Genomic DNA, 15214 nt, shown 5'->3' with positions numbered 1-15214 from the left:
TACAGTGTCAACATACCACTGCAAGACTGCTGACGCAAAGTTAATGTGCACAACTCCTAGAAAAAGAACAGAACAAAAACATTACACTCACAAAATCCCCCTACATTCACTAAATGTGTACAAGTATTACAGCATCACTATATATTTAATTGTGTAAATGTATGTTCTTCCCCAACATAATTATGTTTTGCAAAGAGGTAAGTTCCCCATGTGCCCACCACACCCCACAAAGCCCCATACTTACAGACTGCAAACACAAGTGCATACAATTAAGTTGAAGTGGAAATGTACCTATCGTTTTATAGTTCAGGTTACTAGGCATGCAGTCCAGGGAACCACTGAGGAGCCTAGCCCAAATTTCCAGCTGCCCCAAAGCACTATCTAGTTAAGTCACTTGTTCAAGGTCACACAGTAGGTGAATGAAGGTGGAAAAGTTCATCCACTGGAAGCAGCAAATTAAGAAGTCAGAGTTTAGTTCTCTGCACTAACTGTATCATGTCTGCAGTGTTCCTGCCATTACACAAAGACATGGAAACTACACCCCACCCCCCCATAAAAGCACTCATCCTACTGAATACTCTTACCAATACATCTGCTCTACATTGTGCGTTTTCTGCATTCAGCTACAACGGAACTCAGCTGTAAATATCTCTTTCATATCAGCACATCCCAAATTCTAAGACTCAACAGTATCTTACTTGCAAAAGCCATTTCATCCAAGAAAGTAGTTGCTGAAAATGAGTGACCGAAACCATCATTTCAGAAGACTTCTAATCATAATTCCATGTCAGTGAACTCATGTTAATGGACGTCACTAGAATTTTTGTCATAAATCACTTTCACAGAACCTTGAAGCAAATATTATTTTTCGGGGGCAATCCCTCTGCATCTTGCATGTAGGAAGACACCCTCACACTCCCAATTTAAATATCCTCACTCCAAGATCACACAACATTGGAAAATGGGAATTCTGAATTATTGCTGAAAGTGCTTTCTGCAAAAACATCCTTGCTGAAACGGTATTCCACCAAAATGCTGTCAATGCAGTGACTGGTTCTCAACCAGGAAGCCCAAGTGTGTAGTGAGGAACATCTGGCAGACATATCTATGTGAGATGAGTTCAACTCCCATCTGCATTTGATAGGTACACAGAGTGCAAAAAGACTGCTCAGGATCTCATTAGTTGAAGTGGCAAAGAAAAGTTGAGTCTGAAAGCTGGCTGCTGTATATCATCTCATGATCTAATGACCTATTGACAGGCAAAATAGGCAGCATCAGCAGCAGTGACAGTCTCAGAAGTAGAGGCCAGGTATGGCAAGAGTCTAAGAGGAACAATTTTTGGATGGCTCAAAGAAGCTCTGACAAACCATCCATCAACTCGAGGACAGAACATTGCCCAGGCTATCCTCAACAACAGTAGAGAAATGCTGGTTGAACGAGGGCATTTCTAAAAGGTAAAAAGAACTTCTGAACCTGGCGAACACACACTTCTTTCAGGGAGCACAGTGAAAACCACTAGTGGGCAGGGTCCACTTTTACAGATAAAGTCACTGCAGTAATTTAACAGTTACAGTATTGCTATGGCTGTGGAAGCAGATTTACTCCAACTGGACATGCTGAATGCACCTGAAACTTCTGAGGTTCAAACACAACCAAGCCTTTTTCATCTAGCATGAAATGTGCATTTAGTAACTATAGACTGGCAAACTTGGGTAGTAGTCCCCATTTTCCAAAAAGTGGAAAGGAGGTACATTTCACTTTTAAAGACATCATGTTCTTCATCCTCTCTGGCAAAGACTACAACAGCACATGCTAGAAAAGACATCTGAGCTCCATAGCCGGCCTTAGGCATAGGCCAACTAGGCAGCCTCCTAGGGCACCACTCTAGCAGGGGTGGTTTTCCAGTATTTATTTGCTGTTTGTTTGTTATTTCATATAGATGAAAATTTTACCTGAAGTTAGTAGTGCATACAGCTGACCATTTTACCAGAAGGATTATACACATAAATCATGACTGATGTTAAAAGTCACTGAGTTAACCCAGTAATCATAAGAAATGAACGATTTGACACTACGTTTTAAATTCCAGTTACTAATACTAGATACTTGGATTTCCTTTGGTTATATTAAAATGATCAAGATAAAAGAAACAGCTGTCAGTAAACTGTACAAAGACAACTCTTTTCCTGAAACACTACTGTGTTCAGCACTTTATAAAAGAGATAAATAATTATGTAATGTAAGTATCAGAACATAAAATCTTTAGCACAAAACAATGAAGAATGAATAAACCTGAATATCAGTGCAACACAGCTGAAAATTTAACTATGATGTACTTGGTCTTTGGCGGTCTTCTGACAAAGGAAAAATAAAAACAGTAACATCCATGCAACAAACAAATATAACAAATACAACTGACAGTATATCACAAAAAGCCTCAATTTGTAGTCCTGGGTTTGGGTTTGAGTCCTTCAGTCTACACAAAAACTGTCCAATTTTGAGTAAGTCACTAAATAAGGCTATTCTTCTGTGTCACACCTATGAAAAGGAATTGGTGCCAAATGCGTTTACTTAATCAACAACTGAATAAAATATAACCATTTCTGTTTACTGGATGTAAGAAAGTTGATGTGATGGGCAAATGCTGTCTTTTAAACATTCATGACCCTTCATAAATTAAGAAGCTAAGTATTTCAAATCTGCATTTTGTGTGTCCAGTGTGTAAAGAAATATACACACTTTCACACATCACATCACTGTTATTTTTTTAATGTCCCAATAATTATTTTTTAAACTCTTTTATTGAATAATCACTTGTGACATAGGCAAATTTACATTTATATAAAACTGTATTAACAAGTTCACGCTTACAAACATTATAAAAAAAGAGGGCAGGAACTGAATAATTTAAGTAATGTTGCATAGGTTATATGATATATGGCAGTATATATGAAGTATAATGTTTGTTAATATTAACTTGTTAGTAGAGTTTGATTACTTTTATATAAATGTAAATGCGCCTATGTCACAAATGTCAATTCAATAAAGGTGTTAAAAAAAGACAACACCAGTGGTATTTTCTTACATTCTGCTTCCCTCTGGATCATCAATGCTCTGTTAATGCTGTCAAATGTTTGCCTCCCCTCCACAAAACCACATCGATCCACTTCTATCAATTTTGGGATTACTTTTGCCATTCTTTTAGCCATTATAGACATGAAGATTTTATAATCAAGGTTTAGTATTGAAATGGGCCTGTATGAAGCTGGATCTGATGGATCTTTACCCTCTTTAGGTATTATAGCTACCACTGCTTTCTTCCAGGATGTTAGTACTGCTCCTCCTCCTCTTAAAATACAATTAAACAAAACCTTCCAGATCTTTATCAGTTTCTTCCCTCCTAGTTTCCAAACTTCCACATGAATACCATCTATTCCTGGGGACTTTCTGTAGCTTGGTTATATATCACAATCTTTATCTCGTCTTCTCCTACCCTAACCATTAGTAATTTTGCCTCATCTACCTCTAACCCTGGCATATTCAATTCTTCCATAAACATTTTCATTTGTATCTTTTCTTGATTTCCATATTTCTCTGCTTTATACAGACTTTCACAGAATTTCCAAAATATTTCCAACACGTCCCATTCAATTCTGAGTTAGAGCGTCTTCTGTGTGGTGACATGCGTGAACGGGCGTTCCTTCGTTGAAGGTCGTGCGTTAGGCCCGGCAAGCCAGTACGTAAAACTCTACTGCCAATCATCAGCGGACCGGAGTTCCGCTGTGGCGACCCCTAACCGGGAAAAGCCAAAAGACACAAACAATTTCCAACACGTCTACAGGATCTATTGTTACCTTCCTTCTTATAGACTCCCTAAGCTTGGCAACAGCCTTTTCTACTTTCTACTGTCTTGAGTCATTGTGCTAAAAGTTTTTGTGCTCTAGTGTTATTATGAAAAAACAGTTGCTTAACAGCATCTTTCTAAAGGTGTGTACATTATCAAGGTAATCCCTTACTTTCTGCTTAACATTCTGCAGTTGATCCTCTTCTTATTCTATGAGATTCCTCCTATTCTGCAATACTTTAACATTTGTCAGTCCCTCTAAATAATTCTTGTTACTTCTTGATCACAGCTCCCTTTCTTTTATTTACACCCTATTTTTAAACTCCACCTTAATTTTATCCTACTCCCTAGCTATATGTTCAGAACTAATTTCTATCCCCTCGAATAGCTCCTGAATAATCTCCACTACCCATTCCTTAAATTCCTCTATTTTCAACAGATAGCCAGTGTCTCATTTTTACTTCATTACCCTGTGTTTTTATTTTAGTTATCATTGGCACATGATCTGAAATAGTTATTGGGTACATATCAAGACCTTCAATTAAATGCACATGTTCCTGTGAAATGTAAATTCTGTCTAGCCTAGCCCAGTTTTTATATCTTGGGGAATAATATGTAAATTCACTCCAAATTCCTGCTACAGAATTCACATTTTCCATGCCAAATACTTTCATACATTTCTTCAAAAATCTGCTCTCCTTTGTTATACTTCTCCTTCTGGGCCCTCCAGACACATCTTCACTGCTGCAAATCAAATTCCAGTTCCCATGTATTGGTAATATTCCTTGCTGAAAACTGATTATTTCTCCTAGAATTTTCTTAAGCCCCATTATAGCAGTTTTAGGCAGAATATTAATACCTGCCAGTGTAATCCTCCTCCTCCCTTGCCAGTAGCCCATTAGCACTCAAATCTGCTATTATTATTTTTTTATCCTCTTCTATCTCTATTGAATCTCCTCTTGCAATTAATATCAGTACTTCTTTTTCCCTTGTCCCAGATATTCCACTGAATAACCATCCTGAAAACCTTTCTTTGACAAATTCCTCTTCTACCCCTATTGGATCTCCTCTTGCAATTAATATAAGTACATCTCTTTTCCTTTGTCGCAGATACTCCACTGAATAACCATCCTGAAAACCTTTCTTTATCAAATGTACATGTCCATTTCTTTCCAAGTGTGTCTCCTGTAACATAGCTATCTGCACTCCACATTTTTAAATATAGTTCACTATATTATTCCCATATTTTATGTATAACACCTTTTTCCTTAAATGTCTAGTTCCAGCTTTTGTGCTATGTGCAAAAAATGTCTGGCAGCTTTAACTTTTATATAGTTGTTTCTTGTCATATCCATTTGAGCCTATGTCACATCTTACAAAACTTTTTTTTTGTTTTACTGAGAGCCCTCAAAAAAAATAAATAACACCCCAATACTCCATAAAACATGTTTAGTAATACTAACATATAAAACTATGTACATCTTCAAATACTGATGTTTTACCCTACCAATAGGAACAAATGTCCCAAACTGACAGCCACACTCACAGACTATGCTTCTACTAAGTGCTAATTAGTTTGTCTTATCTTTATACTCACCAGCTGGAAGAAAATCCCAGTGGTTTCAGAGAATATTATCTCCTAGCCCGTTTCTCTTTTCTTTTTTTTTTCTCCAGCCAACCACTCTCCACCAGACTGTAACCAATCTCTCTTTTATCAGATTGCCCCCATGGGGTCATGAGAACCAGACAGTCAATTTTTCATTATCAGATTATTTCCATGGAGGCATGAAGGCCAGATACAGAATTGCTACTAAGCACACATTAATTTGCTATAAAAAGCCTCATAATATTCAATATTCTTTTTCATTTACTTGCTTTCTCTTAAAACGTGTTATTAATTCAATATGTTATTAAATCAATCTAAGGTCTTTAATCCAGTCATTCCCCCATGCAAAAATGAAAAAAAGCACATTATTTTTTTTCTTTTGTCATGCTCTTTTAATCAGGGTTTTTTTATACTGCAGTGCCTACATTTCTTAAAAGTGAACAAGAAGAAAGAAGGGAAAAAGACAACAGCAGCACCTATTTACAATCCCCATTACAGTTAAAAATAATTAAGAAAATTTTACTTTATAGCCTGCAAAGAAAACAATCCACCACAAAAATAGTACTATTAAGAAAAAAACATTTTTTTCTTTACTTACAGTTAACTTTCTCCCCTCCCTAAAGCATTTTTCCAAATATTACTGACATGAAGTAGGGCATATACTTTAGTCCCCCACATGTCTAAAAAATTCTGAAAAAGTCCAATAATTCCAGGTTTTCTTGATCTGATACATTACACAAATATAATTATTGCATTGTAATCCCACATTAAGTTACTGGTCTTATTACTGTTCATTTCCATGTCCCAAATCCTGACTCTGCTTAATTTCCAACATACTCTCGATTCTTCTCGATTTTCTGTTGAAACTGTGGAAAAGGTTTCACAGGTACAGTCTAGGCTCTCTGTGGTCTTTATTACCAAAAGAACTAGAAGCAGAATCCCCTTCTGTTTCACAGCTCACTTGTTGCTGGACAACGTTTTCTATGTCCTCCTTAGGAAAATGATTTTGTCCCTCCAGGGAAGAATACATTGAAGACAGGTGGGTACAGCAGTTTAAATCTCATATCTGTGTCTCGACATTCCCTGAGTAGTGGAATGGACTTACTCCTTTTCTGCCTGGTGTACAATGAGTAATCATTCTTCACAAACACTCTGCTGTCTCCCACTTTTAGTATTTTGTCCTTCTACATTTTTGTCAGAATCAACTTCTTCTGCTGGTAGGATTCCATCTTTACTATTAAAGGTCTAGGTTGCTTTCTCATAGCCAGGTTTGGAGCATACACACGATGTGCCCTTTCAACAACTCCTGCCGTGGAATACCAGTCCAGTTGCTTATTTGTGCTTTCGTAAAATTAACGCAGTCTGTTCCTTCCAGCTTTTCTGGTATATCTGAAAATCTCAGGTTTTCCCTATGTGCTCTGTGCACTAACTCTAGTATTTTTTTGAAATATCTCTTCCTGAGCAGTCTCATATTCAGCCAGCCTTTTCTTCACTTCAATCTCTGAATTTTGCAGCTTTAACACCACATATGAATATATGTTTAAAGATTCTTCCATTTTTTCCAGCCTTTTGTTGTTTGTGTTGATATGCTCCGTTAGTGTTTTGTTTATTTTAACCAGGTCTGTGTGCAATTGTCCTATATCTTCCTGTATGTTGTATGTTACTGGAAGTCATGTCTGGAGGTTGCATTGCTTTTTGCTAAACAGCTGCAGAACGTTTCCTATTGTTTCTTCCTCACTTTCTGTAGCTGATTGTTTTCCAGGTGCTCTGTATTTCTTTTTTAACTGGCATCCAGGCAGTACACTTACTAAACTTTACCCATAAACACACAAGTCTAACGGCCTTCTCTTTTGAGTTTCTGTTTTCACACTAGGAGAGGTAGAGTTAAGCTGTTATTCAGTGTGCAGTTATCTGGGAAGACCACACCACTATTTGTGTGTCTTTATATCTCCAATGCTTACACTACAGTAAAACCAAATAGTAACCAAATCTTACCAAATAACTCAAACATCTATGCATAACACTTTTTTTTTCATTTTATGATGTTGTAATGATAAAATGAATGTTTTTTTTCATTTTCTGATGATGTACTGATAAAATGAATGTTAAATATCTAAACCTTGAAAAATGAATCTTGAAACCAATACAAAGCCCAAACACAATACAAAAACTATTTAATAGTAATGTCTGAAGATACAAACACACACACATATTATATATATATATATATATATATATATATATATATATATATATATATAGATAAGTTTCATTATTAAGATATGCTTGTTGTATTTATTAAGATGTCTTGAGATAGCTGTACTACACCAGAAGTGTGCTAACAAACACAAGATACAAATAAACTGAGAATAACATAGCTTTCATAGAACCCTAAGTGCAGCAAATGTTTAACTACCTACAGCAATGTGAAATGTTCTTACTGACAGATTTTACTTTTAACATCCGCTTAGGAAAGCAACTCTACTTTTCTAACACTTAAAAAAGGCAAAATTAAGTCATGAATGCTAAATAATCACCTCTTTCCTAGTTAAGATGTGAATGCAAATCTGTTTTAGGGGCCTAGGGCCTGCTTTGCCCTGACATTCTCATACTTTTAGGTAGCAGAACATTGAGGAATGGGAAGCAATGGGGTTTGCTTGTAAACAAGGTATTCCTTTTTACCTGATGTTGTATGACATTGGAGAAATAGTGTTAATGTAGCAGAAGTCTGAGGAACAGGAGGCTGCCCCCCCCACACACACACAAAAATGATGTGTAGAAGTTAAAATCGCAAATTAGCATTTGCTTTAAGCACTGCATTTATTACAGATATGTTTTTTCCGCTTTGTTTAGTTTACAGACATTATTTATTCAGAAATTAATTTATTACTGTCCTACTGCCAATCATTAGCAGACCGGAGTTCTGCTGTAGCGACCCCTAACCGGGAAAAGCCGAAAGACACAAACAAACAAACTGTCCTGCTCCTCAGTCTTATGTTTCATGTTAATGAAGTGAACAAATGATTCTATAACCCTGGCTTCCAAAAGGGGGGAAAATAAGTTACTAAAGAATGCACAATTTTTGCATTATACTCTGAAAAGACGAGCTACCGAAATGTATGTTCTAATTATATGTACTATTTAATGGACTGTATTTATTTTAACCTTTTCATTTCCACCCATATGTCTGGAGTAGAACATGTTGTACAGTCATCTGTCACATTTCATTCTATTTCAGTCAGCTGTAATTATTTCTTTCACTAAGAAGAATGTGGGAAAATACAGAATCAATCCTATAATTCTGACAGCAATGACTGTCACCGTGGTGGGTGATGTGCATTTTTACTTTAGTTAATTGTAATTTTCTTAGAAGAAAATACTAAAATATCACTTTTCTGGGCACTTCTGATGAAATGTTTTAAAAGGGAAGCTTTTATGCAGACTTCATTGAAAATCTTTAGAAAAGATGTTAAATAACTTTGCAAATGAGCTGCGGTTGAGTTTTCTATCACATTCACTTGCGATGAATTCCTGAACTACAGTTAGAGGGCTGCAAGCCATAGTCCAGATGCACTTACTGCTGCTAATAAAGTCAAATGCTTAAGTTACTGTCCTGAAAATAACATAGAAAATTATGGCTGGGTCTCTAATCCCAACTGGCTTATTATGTGATACTGATACGGATGACAAGAAATTCACCTCGTAAGTGAAGTCTGAGAGGTAAATCCAAGCATCCATGTCAAGACCACCTAACAGGTTACAATCAGAGACACGATCATAATTATTTTTAGTGCACGGGACTTTAACTACTCCATGTACTACCAGTTACAGAAAAAAAGGAGAAGGTGTAGCATTGCAAAGTTTTTTATCATCTTTGAAAGCTGGCAAAGCACTTAGTATTGTTAAACACCTCTCAGTTTTTTTTGCAACAGAATTCTGGACAAGTTAAAAAATAATGGGGGTGGGGGGGGAAATATAAAAATCAGACAGTGTTTTTTTAATATTGCTCTTATTCACCTAAAAAGTTAAAAGTACAACATGTTTTGAATCAATATGCATTTTCTTGAACAATAAGTAATATGAAAATATAATGAATTACATTATTCAGACTGTAATCCTCACCGATTTACCAGTAAATAAAAAAAATATAAGACATGAAACAAAAATATGAGAAACTCAGGAACTGTTGGGAATCATGGACAGCAGGTAGAAAAGAAGTTTTTACATTATATGGGTGTTATTTTTCCAGCTCTCACTGTCTGCTGTTAGTCACTAGGCTGAAACTCAGTCATAACAGCACTTAGTGGGTACATAACCACTGTTAAGCACTCCATAAGAGCTGTTACTATCTGGTCTAACCCCAAGGAGGCAGTTAACAAATGTATTTTTTCCTGATATTGGAGTGTAAGCTCAGCACTCTATGCACTACATGATGTTTTTCTAAAGTGGCTTTCTTACCTGGCTTGTTAAAACTGCAATTGTTGTGCTTTGGGTGATAATCTTAATTTTTTTCTGTACTTTGTTAACCATGCAAGCTACTTCATCTACAAAAACCCATACCAAAAGCATTTCACATCAGCAATCTTTCACCTCATGTGAAGCTTCTACAAAGTGACCTAAAAGAAGTCATATTATAGCAATAACCCACGCCTGGGCGTGGGTAATGCTAAATTTACCCATGGTTGGCATGGTTTGGTCCCGAGGGCGAAGCCCGAGGGACCAAACAAAGCCAACCGTGGGTACATTTAGCATTACCCACACCCAGGCGTGGGTTATTGCTATTATACCATGACATTATTTAAGAAAAGAAACTATTACTTTTCTTAAATAATGGCATAGTATAATGCCTGTTTACTGCCCTTCCGCAGATGTCTGGCATCTGCGTAGTTCTGATGTACTGCGCCCGCGCAGTACATCAGAGTTGTGAGCAAAAGCGGAGAAAGCAAGATCTCCGTTGCTTTTTTATGTCTCGCTATGTTAAATGGGTTTAACATAGCGAGACAGTTTTAAAATAAGCAACGGACATCTCCGTTGCTTATTTTAAAACTGTCTTGCTATGTTAAACTCATTTAACATAGCGAGACTCTAAAAAAAGCAACGGAGATCTTGCTTTCTCCGTTGCTTTATTTTAAAACACTGTCTCGCTATGTTAAACCCATTTAACATAGCGAGACAGTGTTTTAAAAAAACGAGTTATACTAATGGAAAAAAGTCCAGGCGACCGGACCTTTTTCCATTAGTATAACTCGATTTACAACGGGCACGCTGGCCAATCAGCGTGCACGTTTTGGGGGGGGTCATGGTATAATAGATGATTTCCTTATTTGTTACTGTTGCTTAGTTCTGTTCAACTGTTTGACCTTGGGGAGTTTAGAACAACCAGCCTGTCTGACAAGTGCTTCTGTAAGTTCATATTATTTCTTTAGTAATGCTACTTATCTATCTTAACCCATGTGCCCCCACTTCTTTCCCAACATTAATGTCTTGCGGAGTGCATTCTTTCTTTGCATTATGAGGCCAAAGTATTTGAATTTTAGTTTTACTAGAAGATCTTCCATTGAGTGGTCTAAGTATTAACTGATCAGATCTTCATGCAGTCCACATAATTCTTAACAGTTTTCTCCAATATCAAGCCTCAAATGCATCAAACTTCCAGTGCATTGCCTTACTTTAGTTCATTTCTCATGGTCATATTATTACTGGTAAAACCATTGTTGTGACTATATGTACCTTTGTTGACAATGTGGTATCTGTGGTCTTTACTATCTTACCTAAATTTCTACAGCTTTCCCCCTAAGAAGTAAAATGAATGGTATGTACTTACCATAACAACTGATCTGTCCTGTCCCTTTCCATCTGGTTCAACCTGTGGGTTATTGGCTCTAACTCAGACATGAGACCGGACATATTCTAAATACGTCAGCCCACCGAGCTCTGCCTCCACTTCCCATAATCCCTTGCACCACTAAGACTACCTGAGATTGAGTTTGCCCCAAACTAACACCACTCAGTCCCAACAGGAAAATACTAAGGACCCCAAATGAGGAAATTCAACCTCCCCGACTTAGTCATCCCACGATCGAGAAACTCTGAACCACACAGAACAAGACAACATGGATCTACCCATTATGGTAAGTACATAACTTTCATACCCTATCTTGTTTTTTTCTGTCGGAACTCAAGCTGTGGGACAGAGTACCCAGACACATAAAACCCTAGGGAGGTCTTACACAAGGATATTGGTACAATACGATGGAACCAAAAGAAGCTGTGGACCTCAACAGAATGTCAAATTTGCAGAGGGGCACAAATGTGTGAGGACTCATCCAAACAGCAGCTGCAGAAACATTATCCAAAGTGGCTCTGGAAAAACATCTGTAGAAGTTGCCGTGGCTCTTGTAGAATAATAAAATAAAAACACAGCCAAAGGAAATACAAGCAAATATCCACTTGGAGACAGTAACTTTGGACACTGTCATGCCCAGTTGGGCCTTTGAAAAGGAAACAGATAACTGTTTAGACTTTTAGAAAGATTTAGTTATGTCCAAGTAAAACCTCAGTTGTCTATACTCATCAAGAAAATGCAGTAAATATTCCCACTTGTTGGAAAATTCAGGAAAGGATATTGGTAAGTGAATGGACTGATTCAAACTGTTCTTTGTAGTCACCTTGGGGAGAAAGGAAGAATCCTTGTGGATGGATATCCTGCCTTTATGAAAAAAAACAAGTACAGTGGTACCGAAGAGTGGGATAGCAGTTCTGACACCTGCTTTGCTGAAGTGAGAGCCACTAAGAATAAAGTCTTCCAAAACAATAACTTCATAACTTCAAGTCTGCCTTGGCAGAAGGTGCAAATGGAGGTACAGCCAACACCTGAAGCATGCAAGGTAAATCTCATGGAAGGACAGGGTCTCAGACCAGATAGCTAAACAAAAAGATACCCTTGAGGAAAGCCTTTGAAATTCTGAGAGCAGTCAAAGGCATACTGTCCATATCAATGTGAAAATTGGAAAAAGCTGACAATTGTACCTTAACAATAGAATAACTGGATCATGAATTAAATGAAATAGCTACAAAGTGCAGAATAGCATCCAAAGGGGCTGAAAAGTATCTGTATAGCCTCTCGATACTGCTCTCAACATCTATGCACCTGAGGTGATAGCCTCCCAAACTTCAGGGTGTAGAGCTAAATGAACCTTGACTGCCTCCAGAGTCATAGTTGGGCAACCCCTCAGGATCACTGAAAGGGTCTCCTGGAAGAGTTTCCATGAAAGCCCTGGTTCTGTGGATCACCCTGATGAGAAGGTAGCATGCGGTGTGGTTATCCCCCCCCCCACCCCGGTCACAGGGGAATCCTCTGAAGGAGCTTCCTGAAAAGACTGTTGTGCTTTTCTAACAAAGAGTGATTTTCCCCCTTTCTGATTCTGAGAGAAGGTCCATTGAGTGGTAGCAAAATATACTCCAATGGCATACAGCATCTTCCCATCCTGCTCACTCCTGGTCAAGGTGTCCTTAACCTTAGGCCTAAAAAGTGAAGAGCCATCATGGAGGGCATTAACAAAAGATGCCTTGAAGCAGTCCACAAATTGTACAGTTTCATCCAAGCATGGCAGCTTATGGCAATGCCAGTACCAGCAGCTGGTGACATGCCATCAGCTGCAGCAGACAGCAGATGCATGGACACATTAGCTATAGATTGTAAGACGGAAACTGAGTCTCCAAAGTCTTCTGAGACTCAGGAGTCTGCTGTGTTTTAACTATCCTTGACACTTCAGACATAATGTCATGCTGAATTCTGGTCAAGGAAATGCAATAGTTGAATGCCCTCAGTGCGAACATGGCTGAAGTACAGGATCTCTTCCCCAATCTGTCAAATGCTCAAGACTCGCTAATCAGTGGATGAACCAAGGAACTCTCTTCTGAGATGTTCTTCTTAGTGGTCAATGCCACCATAACTACATCCATGCTGGACCCTTACTCCAGTGTTGCCAGTCCTTGGGAGGGGCAAGAAATTTGTTTGGTTTCTTAGTGATTGGTTCCTCTGTATCAGGCTCCTTCCACCCCCTCAAGGACACCAATTTGATAAGACTGTCTGCAGGGGGAACCAACAAAGGCATGGATGAGCCCACCCTGAAGGCCTCCAAAAAATACTGACTCCTCTGGAGATGGGGCTTTGGCCATCCAACCCCTACGCTGGTGAAGTAGCTCCTCCTGGGGGAATTTAGAGGACCCCTCTCCTTCCTTGAGGTTGGTATCATTGGTGAGGGATTCATCAGGAAAATTCAGGTGCTTCCACTTGCACTTCCTCTTACCTGTGACTTCCCACCCTGAAGAATTGGCGAAATTGAAGTGTATTAACCCACCAGATGCGCATTAGCAAGCCCCACCCAAACCCCGCCTGCGACCATTTTGACTGCACCGCCCACTGTTTGATTGAAAGATGCCACCAAAACACTAGGTAATATAGACCTACAAACAGATTAGCAAAATGATAAAGAAATTACTGAAAACACTGTACGTATATATGTATAACAGTAATTATATGCTTATTGCAAAATACTTGTGTACTGACTCATTTGGGGGTCTTAAAAAGTTCATGTTCCTCGAAATTCCTCAAAGTTCCACATTGAAAAAGTCTGTCACACATTCAGTGTTAGGAATTATTTTAAGTGAAATACATGGTAAATTGAAATTAATCATATTAACTCATTAAATGATCTTCTTTATAAGTAAACCAGCATATTTTAACCATCCGCATTATGAAGGCGAGTGTTCCTCGTTTTGGCGATGGAAGGTTGACAGCTATGGCTCTTTCATTCTACTTTTACCAATGTTTTTATTAGTGGAACCGCGGCGTTCGTGTCAGTGGCTCTTTCATTCTACCATTGCTTGAATGTTTTCATTAGTGGAACCGCATTGTTTATGTCAATGGCCTTTCATTATACTGTTACTTGAATGCTTTTATTAGTGGAATCACAGTGCTTATGTCAGTAGCTCTTTCATTCTACTTTTGCCTGAATGTTTGGTTATTGGAACCGCAGTGTTCATGTCAGTGGCTTTTTCATTTCATTGCTACCCGAATGTTTTATTAGTGGAATGGCAATATTTATGTCCGTGGACTACAACGGAAAATAATATAAAAATAAGTATGTCCTATGATAGATGTTTGGAAAGAAAAAAATTATATACCTAATAATATGCGTGGCACTTTCAATAGGGTGGTAGTAAGAAACTGTATTTCCTGGTTTGCAAGAATTGTCACAACGGTTGCTAACCCTTAAATTCCCCCAATGTACCTGTATTTTCCTGTAGGGTTGGAAGTATTCTGAATACGCTAATAATTGTAGAGGAGGGGGACTGCTCCGCCCTCCTGCATGTCAATCACAGCGGGCACGCCCATTCCTGCGCAAACTCAGTGGTGGGTTAATACACTTCAATTTCGCCGGAGAATTGGGGCAGGGAACAGAAGGGCCAGGGGCCATGACAGTAAGGTAGACTAGAGACAACCCAAGGTGAGCTGTCCTGGAACAGACTGAAGTGTATTCACAAGAGTAGATGTCAAAGATGGAGGGATACCAGTTGCAGCTGACCCCTCCTTCTCCTGATGGGAGAATATCCTCTCCATGACAACAAAGGTAGAAACTGAAGCAAGCCACCTCCAGCTCATGGACCTAGGATATGAAGATCCCAAGGACACACCAGACTGTGGAGCTGTTCCATCCTGCCCTAACACTAAGAATAAAACCAAACTCTCAAGATCAGAT

Source organism: Protopterus annectens, chromosome 2.part2, assembly GCF_019279795.1.
Source record: "Protopterus annectens isolate FY-2018-M chromosome 2.part2, PAN1.0, whole genome shotgun sequence".
Taxonomy (NCBI): domain Eukaryota; kingdom Metazoa; phylum Chordata; order Ceratodontiformes; family Protopteridae; genus Protopterus; species Protopterus annectens.
This window is presented reverse-complemented; position numbering follows the sequence as displayed.